Source organism: Pteropus alecto, unplaced genomic scaffold (genome assembly GCF_000325575.1).
Source record: "Pteropus alecto unplaced genomic scaffold, ASM32557v1 scaffold94, whole genome shotgun sequence".
NCBI lineage: Eukaryota > Metazoa > Chordata > Mammalia > Chiroptera > Pteropodidae > Pteropus > Pteropus alecto.
In genome coordinates, this window is record NW_006437736.1 from 14,308,067 (window position 1) to 14,321,551 (window position 13,485).

Below are 13,485 nucleotides of genomic sequence, written 5' to 3' on the forward strand. Positions count from 1 at the left end.
AATCTGATTCTCTTCCCTGTAGTATCCACACCTGACTCACTTGGGCTTCTGACAGTGTGGCTGTGGGTTGAGAGGAGCATCCCAAGAAGCAAAGGAAGAAGCTGTGGATCTCTGAAGATTCAGCCTCAGGAGTCAACCACCACGACTCCTACCATGTTCTATTGGTCAAAATAAGTCAACAGGGCCCGTTCCAATTTAAGGGCAAGACAAATAGACTCCACCTCTTGATGGGAGGAGTGGCAAAAAATGTGTAGTCATCTTTAATTTAGCACAATGCCTGTGAAGTTAAACTGAATCTTTTCAACAGACTAGATAAGTGCCAAACAAGGAACATTCGTATCTTGCCTTTTCCCTGAAACCTGATTCACCTCTCTTCACAATTCTAAGAAAAGCTATCACACAAGGACCTGTTTGATGCTCAGCATTATAAATTTCAGTCTTTTTCTCTTGTTTTCTGCAGCCTTAGGCCCTGTTGACTATTTCTCTCCTTTGTTAAATGTCCTCTTTCCTTGAAATCTATGACATTACATCTCTTGTTTTTCTCTTAGCTGCACTCTGTGTTCATTTATATATTTTTCTTCTTCTGTTTACACTTAGCTGGTAATTTTTACACTTAGCTGGTAGTTTTCAAGGTTCTTACCCCAGCCATCCTCTCTTTGATTATACTCTCTTCCTCATTAATCACATCCACTCCATGTCTTTGTTTACCATCTATTTGTTTATGCTCCCAGATCTATACCTCAGTCTAATCTACAACGATTTTCTGAGCTATACATCTGAGTATGTAAGAGCATATTTCTATCTGGATGTCCTATTGGCACCTTTAGTCAGTCAGGCTTTAATTATAGAGATCAGAGTCAATTAATCAGAAGGGGAGAAAGCTAAATAACAAACTCTAGGCTGAGCTTCCCGGAGTGACCACTAAGAGACTGTTTTCCGGCCATACTGAATTACTTGCAGTTCCACAGAATGTCCAAGGTCTCTCTTTCTTCTAAGATATTATTGCATATACTACATTCTATTTGCAACACCTGCAACATAATCCTTATTTTTCCCACAATCCTTATTGTTCAGCCACCTAATTTCTAATCATCCTTTATAATCCAGTTTGGGTAATATCCCCTTTGGATTACTTTCCAAATTGTCTCCAGCACAATGAGTGGCTCATGGTGGACAGATGCTTTGTTTACTGTTGCATGCCCAAAAGCAAGCACCGGGACTCACACATGTGTTTGTTGTGTGGAGGGGAGAGGCTGTATTTCCTAAAACTGGACACAAGAGGGCAACAAACAACTTCTAGTCCAGTTTTTCAGTTAGTTGCTTTTTCCTACATCCCATTTGCTATTCCAATTGACTGTTGATGTAGTTCACATGGCATGAGTCTTGAGCTATGCCTGACAGAGTGGAAGATTCCTAATGACTCAGAACTGTATTTAATTAATATTTTGGTTGCCTTCTCAGTGCCAGGCAATTCACTAGGTATTGGTAATTTTAAAAAGATGACTAAGACAACTTGTACATTTGAGGAATCAAGAATTTAATGGGAGAAGTAATTCCAAATTTTCTTTATTCTCTGATATGTAAAGAAACAAGTGATTTAACCCATTTTCATCAGTAGCAATGGCTGCTTAAGATGGTGGAAAGGTTAGCTATTGGTGCAAGTAAGACAGAAACTAAGGATTTCCTAAGTGATCATCACCAACCTAGCAGATTCTATCCCAAGTAATTCTAGAATGGCTGGAGAAGCATACTCCTACTTAAGCCCATTGCTTTTTTTTTTTAAATAGATTTTATTTTTTAGAGCAGTTTTATGTTCATAGCTAAATTGAGTGAAAAGTACAGAGAATTCCCATATTCCTCCTGCCCCAAACACCCATAGTCTCCTCTATACAATGTACAAAAGCAAAGTGAACCCTAATGCAAATTCTGGGCTTTGGGTGATAATGATGCTTTAGTATAGGTTTATCAATTGTAACAAATGCATCTCTCTGTACACCCTGTTGTACATTCTATGGCGTTTGACAAATGTATAATGACATGCATCCATCATTACAGTATCATATTAGTTTTAATGCTCTAAAAATACTCTGTGCTCTGCCCTCCACTTTAAGTCCTGACAATGACTGACCTTTTTACTGCTTCAGAGTGTTTCTTTTTCCACAATATATATGGTTGGAAACATACAGTATTTAGTAGAGTTTTTCATACCTTGCCCTATGCATCTCTAGTATTTGGCTGTTATAATAAATGGGTAATAATAAGGACTCTCCTGAGTTCTGTGAGCTGTCCTAATGAACTATTAAACTCAAGGAGGGGGTTGGTCAGAACCCCAGATTTGTAGCCAGCTGATCAGAAGTATTTCAAAGAGATGGATCTGGTTTTCTAGAGAAGCCCAGGTAGAACTTTTACATTTAAAAGCCACAGAGAAAGGAAATAAGTTTCTCCAAGAAGGGTTTTTGTTTCCTAAATCTAGATCTTTTATAATATCTGCAAGCCTTCTGAGATGAATAGGGAAGTTTGGGGATCGGTGAAAAGAATGGTGGCTTTGCATTGCTTCTAAAGCTGCGTTTCTGTTCTTGTAAGAATTCAATTTATAAGGCAAATACAGTTGTTTCTGATTCCTCCAACAATTGGGCTGCAACCTAAATGATATTAAGAGGCTGACCCACCACTCCAACTACGTTGTTTTCAATTTGTTTCTTTATATCAGAGAGGTTGCCAGTGAAGATGGAAATCAAGATTTCCATGTTTTAGAGCTGTGTGTCTTTGGAATGTTTTTTTGTTTTTTTTTTCATAAATGCTTCCATAATGGCTTCAGAATGTTTTTCTTTCCCTCTGAGTACATAGTTTCATTTTGCTTAGGGGAGAATGCCTTTAAAAAAGTTCCTATCAGGCTCTGAACACCAGCTTCCAAGTGAGCCAACTTCCAACCATAGACAAACCTTAAAAAAGGAAAATCTTTTCACATATCTTGTTAGGTTTCAGCTACAACAAATAGTAAATATTCTTTGGCAATACTGAACAACCCTATGAATGCCAGAGGCATCCCGATAGAGGGTGCAAAAGATACTATTCTCCCAAGATCCAGAAGCACTCCCAAAGACAGCAAAAGAAAGATTTAGACAATTCTCCTGAGATGCTGGCAACAGTTAGTAGCACCCAAGCTGCAAACTGAGTATAACCCATATCTAGTTGCAAATGCATGCAGCCCACATCTCTGTCCAGTCATATTTTGGGGGCTTCCAACTTGACAGTTGAAATGCCTATATATACAAGAACTGACAACCTACATGGCCCAAGCAGGCAGAAGGTCAAGCCAAGTTCTCAGGATAAAAAATAAAATAAAAAATAAAAAAATAGCTGTCCCTGAGACAGAAAGAATTCATAATGAATTTGTATTCCAAAACCAAATTCTTAAGAGTTTGAACTTGGAAAGGAGGTGTGTGGGAGGAAGAAGCTCTCCTCTACACTTCAGGGTTCCTTTAGCTGATCTGATAATTAAATCTACATGACAGAAATTAACGAGAAAAATAACTAAATTTAATTACATACATATGTATGGGAACCCCACATGCATGAGAAGTTCATGGACAGATAGAGTTAAAATGAGGTACATACCATGCTAAGGACGAGGTGAGGCACCTTAGGGTTTCAGAAAGGAAGGTCATTGCAGGAAGATCAGATGTTCATTTGCCCTGCCCTTATGAGTAAGCCAAAAGCATTATCTGATAATCTCATTATGGATAAGGCACTTAATTTAAGTTATTTTAGAAACTACAAGTTTCTCTTGAGCCCGCATACCACAGAGGCACGTCTTGTGACTTGCTCTGGACTCCTACAGAAGGGGCAACATGAAATTTTACCTTCCTCTCTCAACTAGAAATCTGGGAGAACTGACTTTGGTAAGAATTCTCACCCTTTGCCAGCTTATTGCCAGTTTTCCCAGGATCCCATCTCATCTGCAGGCTCTAGAGAGAATGAGGTGTCCCAGAGAATTTCATTCTGGTCACTAGAAACTGTAGAGGGAAAAACGTAATATTCCTTCTGCTTCTATAGTGAGTGTTTGGCTAAGACCCCCTTTTCTCTAGGGCACCTCAAAAATGGATCCAAGTTAAAAGTTTCCCACAGTGGCCATTGTAATTCAAAATTATCTTTTGTAAAGTTAACCTGCGTGTTCAGCCTTAGTACAAAGTTTTATTCACCTGAGGCCTCACATTGGACCCAATCCAGTTTAAGTCAGACTCAGTCTGACCCCCAACCTAATTTGGCTTCTTACTTCTTTTTTTTTTTTTTTTTTCAGTTTGGTTTCTGAGTTGGACCGTATCAGACTCTGGGTCGAAAAAGAAATGCTCAAATAAAGTTGGTCAGCTTGTAACAAAAGCTGGGGGGCTAGGATCCAAGAGGGACTTACCCCAAACCATCAGAGGCAACAAGAAATCAAGGGTTTTCAATTGGTTATGTCGGTACCTACACTTGGTTGCTCGTTGTTTCTTGGGGTCATTGTCGGGGGCTCTCCTGGTCCTTCTCCTGACACCAGAACTGTTAAAAGATAAGCTGAGACATGTTAAAATTCTTGAGTTTATTTGAACAAAAATCTATTAGAATTGGGCAGCACCAAATTGGAACCAGTTAGGAGCATTCTACCCACTGGAGCTCAGAGGTAGACTTTTATAGACAAAAGTCAAAAGCAAGGAGGTTGTTTGTTTGGCTATAGCTTACAGCCTAGTTGGCTATTTGTGATTGGTTGTCTTTAGCTTTTGATTTCCTAACCTCGAGTCATTTATAGGCTTAGATTTGGGTTTGCTTATGTAGACCACCATGGCTTCAGAGCCACCTCAATCTAATGGCTCCCTGTTTAATTAAACAATTTTTATTTTATTTATTATTATTATTTATGCCTACAGCACCTGGTCTTCCTAGGTGGTCTCCCATCCAAGTACTAACCAGGCCCGACCCTGCTTAGCTTCCAAGATCAGACGGGATAGGGCTTGTTCAGGGTAGCATGGCCGTAGACCATGGACTGTGGCTCCACTGGGGCATGAACCCAGGACCTTCTGCGTGTAAAGCAGATGTGCTAACTGCTACACTATGGAACCACATCCTAATTAAATAATTTTTAATGCAGATTTAGGGAGAGTTCCATGAAAAAATTGTGAGGAAGTCAGTGGGCATCAAACTTTAGCACATCAAAACCATCCTATGTATATCAAATGAAGATTCCTGAGCTCCTTCTTTGGGGATTTCAGTCTGGTATGCTTGTGGTTGGGGTAAGAATCTCCACTTTGAAACCACCTCTAGTAGGTCTTAAAGTAAATGTAGTCTTTCTTACTTTATACCAGTATTTCTCAAAACTGAGCATGCATTAGAATTCCCTGAGGACATGATTGCCAGATAAAATACAGGATGGGCAAATAAATTTGAATTTCAGATAAACAACAGATACATTTTTAGTATATCTCATACTGCAATATTTGGGACAAATCATCTGTTGTTTTAACTGAAAGTCAAATGTACTTTCTCTCCATGCGTCACTAAATACAAATTAGTTTAAATCTTCTTTGTGGCAGATTTTGAGATGTCTAGTCTTTCTAGGAAATTTCAAAATGTACAATCTTACCAGATTATTCTCTTTATCACTGATTCTCCTATTAACCTTCTCAAAGAATGTTCTGTCCTACTTCTGGGGTCACTTCAGTAACTTATTGGGTAACAAAAAGCTCAAGAATCTGTTATAACTAATTTTTCATAATTTTATTATCTTTGTTTCTCTTTTTACTTTCATTCCTCCTCCATTTCCTGCCTCCCCTTCCTTCTTTCCTTCCTTCCTTCCTTCCTTCCTTCCTTCCATCCTTCCTTCCTTCCTTCCTTCCTTCCTTCCTTCCATTTTTCCTCCACTCTCTTCTCTTTCCTTCTTCCCTGCCTTCTCCCCAAGCCTTCCATGTCAAAATTAAAATCTGCAGAATCAAGTTAGGGCACTAGGGACCAACCTACGTTATTGTATTCCAGGAGGAGATTCTATTCTGACTGTCCTTTGGCTAGAACAAGTTCCCAGTCAGGGGAAAAAGAGAGCTTCAAGAAACAATTGCTTTGCCTGACAATCTGTTGGGAGGGTGATGGATGGCACTGCAGTTACGACTTCAAGAGCTGCAGGAAAAGGAGGGGAGTCATTGCCAGGCAGAATGAGGGGAGGAGGTAGCTGGGAGAGCCAGTCAGGAAGAGCTTATGAAAGGGGTGGAGAATGCAGTCTGTGCATGCTGCCTACAGGATCTTTCTGCAGATATTGTGTCTTTGTGAGCTGACTGCAGAGGCCATGTGCATGCAGAATGTATGTGAATGCATGTGTTGCTTATTTCAGATTATGGGTCTGCGTGAACTGCTGACTGTGAGAAATGGGACTATATTGTTGAAAGGATTTTGTAGTCAGAGTGTTTGTTTGTGGTTGTGTGGTATGTGTGACTGACTTTTTGCCAAATGCACTGTTCCGATTCCAGCTCTGAAAGTTTAGTGGAAGTCTGGCTGACTGAGTCAAGACACAACAAAGTCAGAAGGAAATACGGGGGCAACATCAGATGGAAATAAAGAGAGAAGCCGTTGCAAGAAGAGAAAAGAAAAAGGAGATTTGCAGAAAGGGGAAAAGAGAAAACAGAAGATAAACAATAGGAATTCCTCCCTTAGAAAAGGAAGAAATTTAAGAGGAGGGAAAGAAAAGCAACATTTCCAGAGATAGGCACTATATACCCTATTTCTTCTGATACATTGGTGAGATAGTTTCTAGTTTTTCTTTCTTATTTCTTTCTAGATGTGATTTATCTTGACATGCATATTACGGGCATGTTTTGGTTACACCAGGGGTATTTAAAAACTTAACAATTATCTAGAAAGGAGTGTTAACAGTTCTTAGATGAGAAAAAAATATATATTTTTTTGTTTAGGAGAGCTAGTGGACATAATGGAAAGACATTCAGTTTTGATCAGATTAATTCAACAAGATTTATTTATTTATTTTTGGTGATTAAAATAACGTGACGTGCCTGGCATATTTCAAAAGTGGGGGTGTTGAGATACACTATCTCTGTGTTCCAAGGATGGTTATTGTTACCACTATAATTATTAACAAAATTTAATAGAGACCCCCATAACTGGAATGAAGATTTAACTTCGTCATGAGAACTTCTAGAGCTAGACGAATAAACACAGAGGCAGCATAACTTTGAAGTTGGATGTGAGCTGGGGAGGGAAGTCTTAGTTGGGAGCATTCCAGTTTTGCTTTGTTGCCACAACACTACATATTTTTGATGATTTCAAATCTCAACCATTATGTCTTTCTTAGCTTGTGCTCATTTCATTTTTTAAACCTAAGTAATTAGAAATTATTAGAATTATATTTCCAATACTACTTTTGCTCCTTTCATGAATGTCTTTTGTTTCATTTAGCCATCTTCGCCTCCTTTTCTTTGTACTGTTTTTAAAACCTGTCTCCCTCCATTGTTGTTCCTCTCCATCATGTTTCCCTGGATTTGATTAAAATTCTCTGTTATCGAAATAATTCTTTTTTAGGGTTGTCTTTCTCCTCATTCCTTTCTTGAGTGTCTTTGTCTCCAGCGGAGGAGGTCTGATGGTGATACAGAGGTAGGGAACGAGGCCTGGAAGAGAGCAGGCTGGGAGAGGGGAGGAGGAAGTGGTGCTTCAGCTGTTTCTGTAATCAGCCTATAAAAGGCTGCCTTAAGCCCGCCTCTGTAAATTCCTCCTCTCTTGCCCTACAGTTCTCCCTGTCAATGTCTCGCTATTTTCCCACCTTAAATTCCACCTCCCCTGCCCCCCACCCCAATTCTTGATGACATCACTCTCTACCAGCTGTGACTGCCAGGGACACTGACCTACTTTTGACCTCTCTATTAGGCATTAAACCCTGCTTTCTCTGCTCAACCCTTTTTGTCCCAACGTATCAGTGGGTCCCTTTTTAAACGTCAGAACATTTCACAGTCTCCCACAAGATAGTAGTTGTATTGTTAGTATCTGAAGTTTGAGAAAAAGCATGATAAATAGCTATGGTTTTAGCAATTCATTTATGACTTAAATGGATTTGTACTTTGTTAATCAAAATAGAAGCTATATATTTGGATAACTTTGTTGAATCTTTATAGGTATACTTGGTTAATTGACTCTTAGATCCTTTGTGACACATTCTACTATATATGTACTATTATTTTTCAAATGTTTGTATATGGTATTGGAGACACAAGGAAAACAGCAGGCATTGCTATCTAAATAAAACTTTATATACTAAGAAGTGGGGGGAAACTATAGACAAAATCAATTTTGTAGTCTTTGGATGGATTACGAGAAGTGGTTAAGAGCATGTACTTTGCTTGGATTTGAATAATGATTTATCTACTTGCTAGCTGTCTGAGTTTGGACAAGTTACTTAACCTCTCTGTGCCTCAGTTTGCTCATTTGTAAAAAGAAGATACTCAAACCCAGTAGGGTTATTAGTAGTATTAAACTGTTTAATATATGTAAAAGCTCTGAGAGCATTCTGTGTTCTGAGACGTGTTAGGTTTATTATAAGACTGGGGACAGTTACATAACTATATATATTTCGAATATTTCTGTGGTAATTTCCTCATTTACCATTTATTCACTCAGCAAGCCAGTAGTACAGATCCTCTATCTTGGTCTAAATTGTCTGCTCCAATTGTCCAGAAAAATTCTGGGAAACAAGCAAGAAAGACTGAAACAAATATATTAGAAATTTGCCAAGTAATTCCATTGTGTCATTCGACATAGATTTTCATTTTTCTTTTCTTTCTCTCTACTATCTCTTTTGACTTTATATCGTGCTGTTAGGATGAAACCCCAACTCAAAGGTGCTGAGAGAGAGAAGAAAAATCAAGGAAAGAGTAGTTTGGGGATTTAGGTGGACTTGATGGAAGAAAGGTTAAATAAGAAAAAAAGGAAAATTAAAAAAAATTCTAGCTCAATGACCAATATGGGTTTGAAAACCAAAAGTGCAAGAATTATTTAAAAACAAAATGAAGAAATAGGGCATGTAAAAATTTGGACTGACTAGATATAAATTGCACTGTTTCTTTGCACTAAAGATAACTAAATGAACTTAGACTAATGAACAGTGCTCTCTAGTCTAACTTCTTCAATGTGCAAAAGACAGCAAAACAAATTAGGGCAATTATGGTGGTGCAGTTCATTAAGATGCTTCCAGCATTCTTTCATTCAGTCTGTAAATATTGTTAATTATTCAAGGTGCTGGTGGTGCCATCTAAAGATGTGTGACGGATCTACACAGCCCTTGTGTGGTTTGAATATCACCATTTTTGTGGTTGAAATGTCTACCAATTCAGTCATGTTTCCCTGCACTGGGTGGGGTGGGGGGCCCTTGTTTTCTTTTTATCCGTTTATTACTGGATGGTTCCTCTAATTTTTAGAAGAGAGCACACTGCCCTTCTACGTTTACTTATTCCATTCTCTCTTCTTCCATTCTTCCCCTTGATATACTTTTAAGGTATTCCAATGGACCAGGAATCAGGAGACTAGGAAATTGCTACCAATGATTTTATCCCAATATCTCAAGTTTCTCTTCTGTCAGACAGTACTAACGGTATTTGTTCAACCTGACAAGGTTGCTTGAGGCTAAAATGAGTTTATAAATGTTGAGTGCTTTAAATAAAGAACATTTTACAAATAATTCTCTCTTGAAGACACTATTCTCAAAACTTTCACGTATGTAAGAATCACTTGGAATGCTTGTTAAAAATGCAGACTTATGGCTGATTCCATAAACTTTGAATTTGGCTCAAAAAATGGAGATACACAGGCTGATTCAGAAGGTCATGGGTGACAGCCAAGTAAACTGCATTTTAAACCAGCATACCAGGTTAATCCTATGTAGTAGGGAAAAAAAGAAGTATTACTAACAACCAGAAACAGTTAAAGAAAACCTACATCACTCCTCAGTCTTTTTTTTTTTTTTTAATCCTTTCCCTCTCTGATGCAACCGATGTGCAGTCTTTCCTCCCTTTCCCCACCCCATCTTCCTTTGTGTCTGGCATTGGCATTTTCTTAGCATAGTTAGAGAGGGACACAGTTTTATGTGCAGAAATGGACTGGAGGAAAAGGAGGAGGGATGTGGGTGGAGAAAGGCTAGATCAGTGTTTAGCTATTCAAACTGTGAAAACTGTTTGTTGTCAGGCTGGTTCTAGCCGGCTGGCTTGAGGGAAGGAAGCAGTGGGGAGAGCTAGATCTACTGCAGCTGCCCATACTGTCCCTTATTTGCTAGTGTAGGTTTTGATATGACACTCACTGCCTTATCTCCAGCCACATGAATTTATAAAAATCACATTAGATACCCTATAAAGAATACTATTCTACGTACTGATAACAATCCTGAATTCATTCTTGTTTATAATTCTCCTCTTTACCACTTTGAGGCCTTTAGTTTTGATCAAATTCCAGCTTCTTTCCTTGTCTTTAAATCCAGGAGAAAAAGATTTGCATCAGATGGTGTGTATAATGGGTGAGTTATGCTTTTCTGGCTGATGTATATATCCACTAAGGTGACACAAGGAGAATCAGAGACACGGGATTGGTTGGACCTGGGCAGCTTTATGGGGGAGATTTTGTTTTCATTGAACCCTCACTTGTATGTGGTTTCTCCCCTAGTATTTTCATATTGTCTACAAATGAACTTTAAAAATGCTTCTTGCTGCAAATCTAGCTATTATATTCTAACCAGCTAATCTGTTTAATCTGTTTAACATGTACATTTCAATACTGTCATATATAGTTAATTATTCTAACATCTCTCATCTAAATCTTGGTCTTCAGCTTGGCTGCACATTAAAATTTCCTGGAGATCTTTAAAAAAATATTGATACCTGGATCCCAATTCCAGATAGTCTGATTTGATCAGTTTTAAAAAGCTCTCCATTGATTCGAATGTGTCTAGGAATAAGAGCAAAAATCTGGAGTGTTTTTAGGCACAGTATGCACTTCATTGCAAAGATATTACCATATGGATGGTCTCACACAAATAGGGACATACAATAAATATTTATAACTCTTTGTTCTATTAGGAATTGGCAATATTTATTGAGCACTTACTATGTAGGACATTATATGTGAATTGCCTCATTAATCTTTGTAACTTAATGAAGTAGTTAATCTCCATTTTGTTGATGAGAAAACAGGCTTATAGAGGTTAAGCAACAATCCCATGCTACTGGCAAATAAAGCTGGGATTTTATCTGACTCCAGAGATGCTAGGTTACTTATAATAGGTCTTCTGAAGAGATTCAACTGATCCCAGAAAGTCCTGAAGAATATTAATTTACTGGTTAAAAATGAGTGGTGCATGATTATATCAAGACAAGCTACTTAAAATACTTTTGAGCATACATTGCTACCCAAAGGAGATGTGAGTCCATACTTACCTAAACATATCAACTATCAAAGCACAAAGATTACAATTGAGTGTAAGAAACTGAGTCTCTGGACCTTGCTTTTTCCCATTATGCTAAAAATAATTTCGGTTTCCTCATTACTTCACACAAAAACATGAAGTAGGAATTTGATCGTTATTTGTGTAAATGTTATATAATAATAGTAATCTAAGCAATATCATTGGCTTTTTAAAAAAAATATAGTTTTCTGACTAGTTTAAGTGAAAAATGTTGTTGTACACATTATAAATTTTTTAGTGACAGTACATTGAATGACAGCGTTTTTTAAAAGGCAAGTGGCCAGTGGGTTAATAATCCCTATCTGTAGTTTCGCCAATACCATCCGCTTTTTCTGGACAGTGCATGGTTACCATGAATTGAGTTCCTTAACCAGGGGCATTGAAGGATAGACTAGGTGTTATTGGTCCTCTGCTGGGCACGGTCATGCAACCTTTTTCTTGTGTCAATTTCCCTATGTATCTTTTGCCAGATTCTCATAGTGTTAATATTTCTGTGATCAAGCTTGCCTGGATTGCAAAATGCTTTTCTTCTTTGTCTTTAGTTTGGAAATACTGTACTTTATGTTCTAGGAGACGCCATACCAGAGTGAAAGTAAATTGAAACATTTGTTTTATAAACTTTCCCCCCTTTCTTCTGAAGGTAATATATCATATGGCACATGTGTTCCTCTAAACATGACCTTTGTGAAAATAGTTCACTATCGTAGGTTATTCTCAGTGGCATAACATATAATTAGAGCAGTGAACACAGAAATGGTACTTGCTTTGTGCCAGGCATTAAGTTTCATAAACTCTAATTCATATACTCCTTGAAAGTAGGTAACTATTTCTATGGTCTTTATAAAATATGTTTATAGTTAACTTTTATAGTTAGGCAGATTAAGATTCGGAGAAGTTAATTCAGAAGATGACATATATAAGTGGAACTAGAAATCCGATCCAGTCCAGAAAAAGCAGACCCAAAGGATTGGGAAAGGAGCACTGAAAAGAATTTGTAGGCTGAGGCGACTGTGAAGGGAGATGTGACACGCAAAAAGGCAAACTGGTTAGGACATGATGTTATCTCACGTCTGGGCTTTCTGGTGGTAATAAATGACTCGGGTTATTTGGTAATGATCTTCCACGTGAAGTAGCCCCGTGATGGGAGTTGCCTTTGGTTTTATTCTTCATGATCTAGAAAAATTTAAGAGTGGTTATGTAGTTGAACATATTCATATACTTAGCCTTCTTTGGACTATAATTTTTTTACATATAGAGTTTTGGAATTTACACATGCTCTTAAATATGGAATTTCATTTTATTCTCACAGCAACCTTGGAATATTCTCTTTTCAAGGCTTGGACGAAGTAACTAATCTGCCCAAGGTTTACACTGGTTTCTAAGTGTTAGAGCTGGCTGTACCAACCACACTACCCTCTATCTTTAAAAACTATCTTGAAAGCTTCGAGAATATAAAAATTTGCCTCACGGTATACAGAAGCATTGTCTATACTTCGTACCATGGACAAGGACCTTATTGGTAGTAGTAATCTTTGTCCCCAAATCTTTGCCTCCCGGACTCCAGGCGGAGGCCGTCCAAAAGGCTGCGCGGGAGGTGGGCTGGTCTGGGCGGGAGGCAGAGGCGCGGACACTGCGTCCAAGCGGCTCGGTGGGCTCGCGTCAGGGTTCAAAGTGTGGATGAATGCGGCCCGAGGAGGGAATGTGAGGGAGGGGAAGGTGTGCAACGGAAAGGATTCATCTCGCGGTTTCGAGACGGAAACAAACCTCGCACCCCCACCCGTTTCCCTTCCTCCGTGAGGACGGTTTGGAAGCGGGTGGAGAAAGCGCGTCCTCGAAGCGCTCTCGCGCTCCCGATTCCCTCCCAGCGCGCGCGCGCTCCATCGCCTCGCCGCAACCCGAGAGGTCGGCGATGGCCGCCGGCGGGGACCGGGAGCCTAGAGGGCGGGTCCCGTTGCAGATGTTAGAGCCACTCTGCGGGGGCCTGCTGGCTGACGGAGCCCCTCGCCCCA

At 39.0% G+C, this 13,485-nt stretch overlaps 1 non-coding gene across 1 annotated transcript; it reads right to left on the reverse strand.

Annotated features, from left to right (window-relative positions):
- Nucleotides 1-4,895: 4,895 nt before the first annotated feature.
- On the reverse strand, nt 4,896-5,014 carry LOC112482005. Its single transcript, XR_003047151.1, has one exon. It is a non-coding gene; the product is annotated as a 5S ribosomal RNA (ribosomal RNA).
- Nucleotides 5,015-13,485: the final 8,471 nt, after the last annotated feature.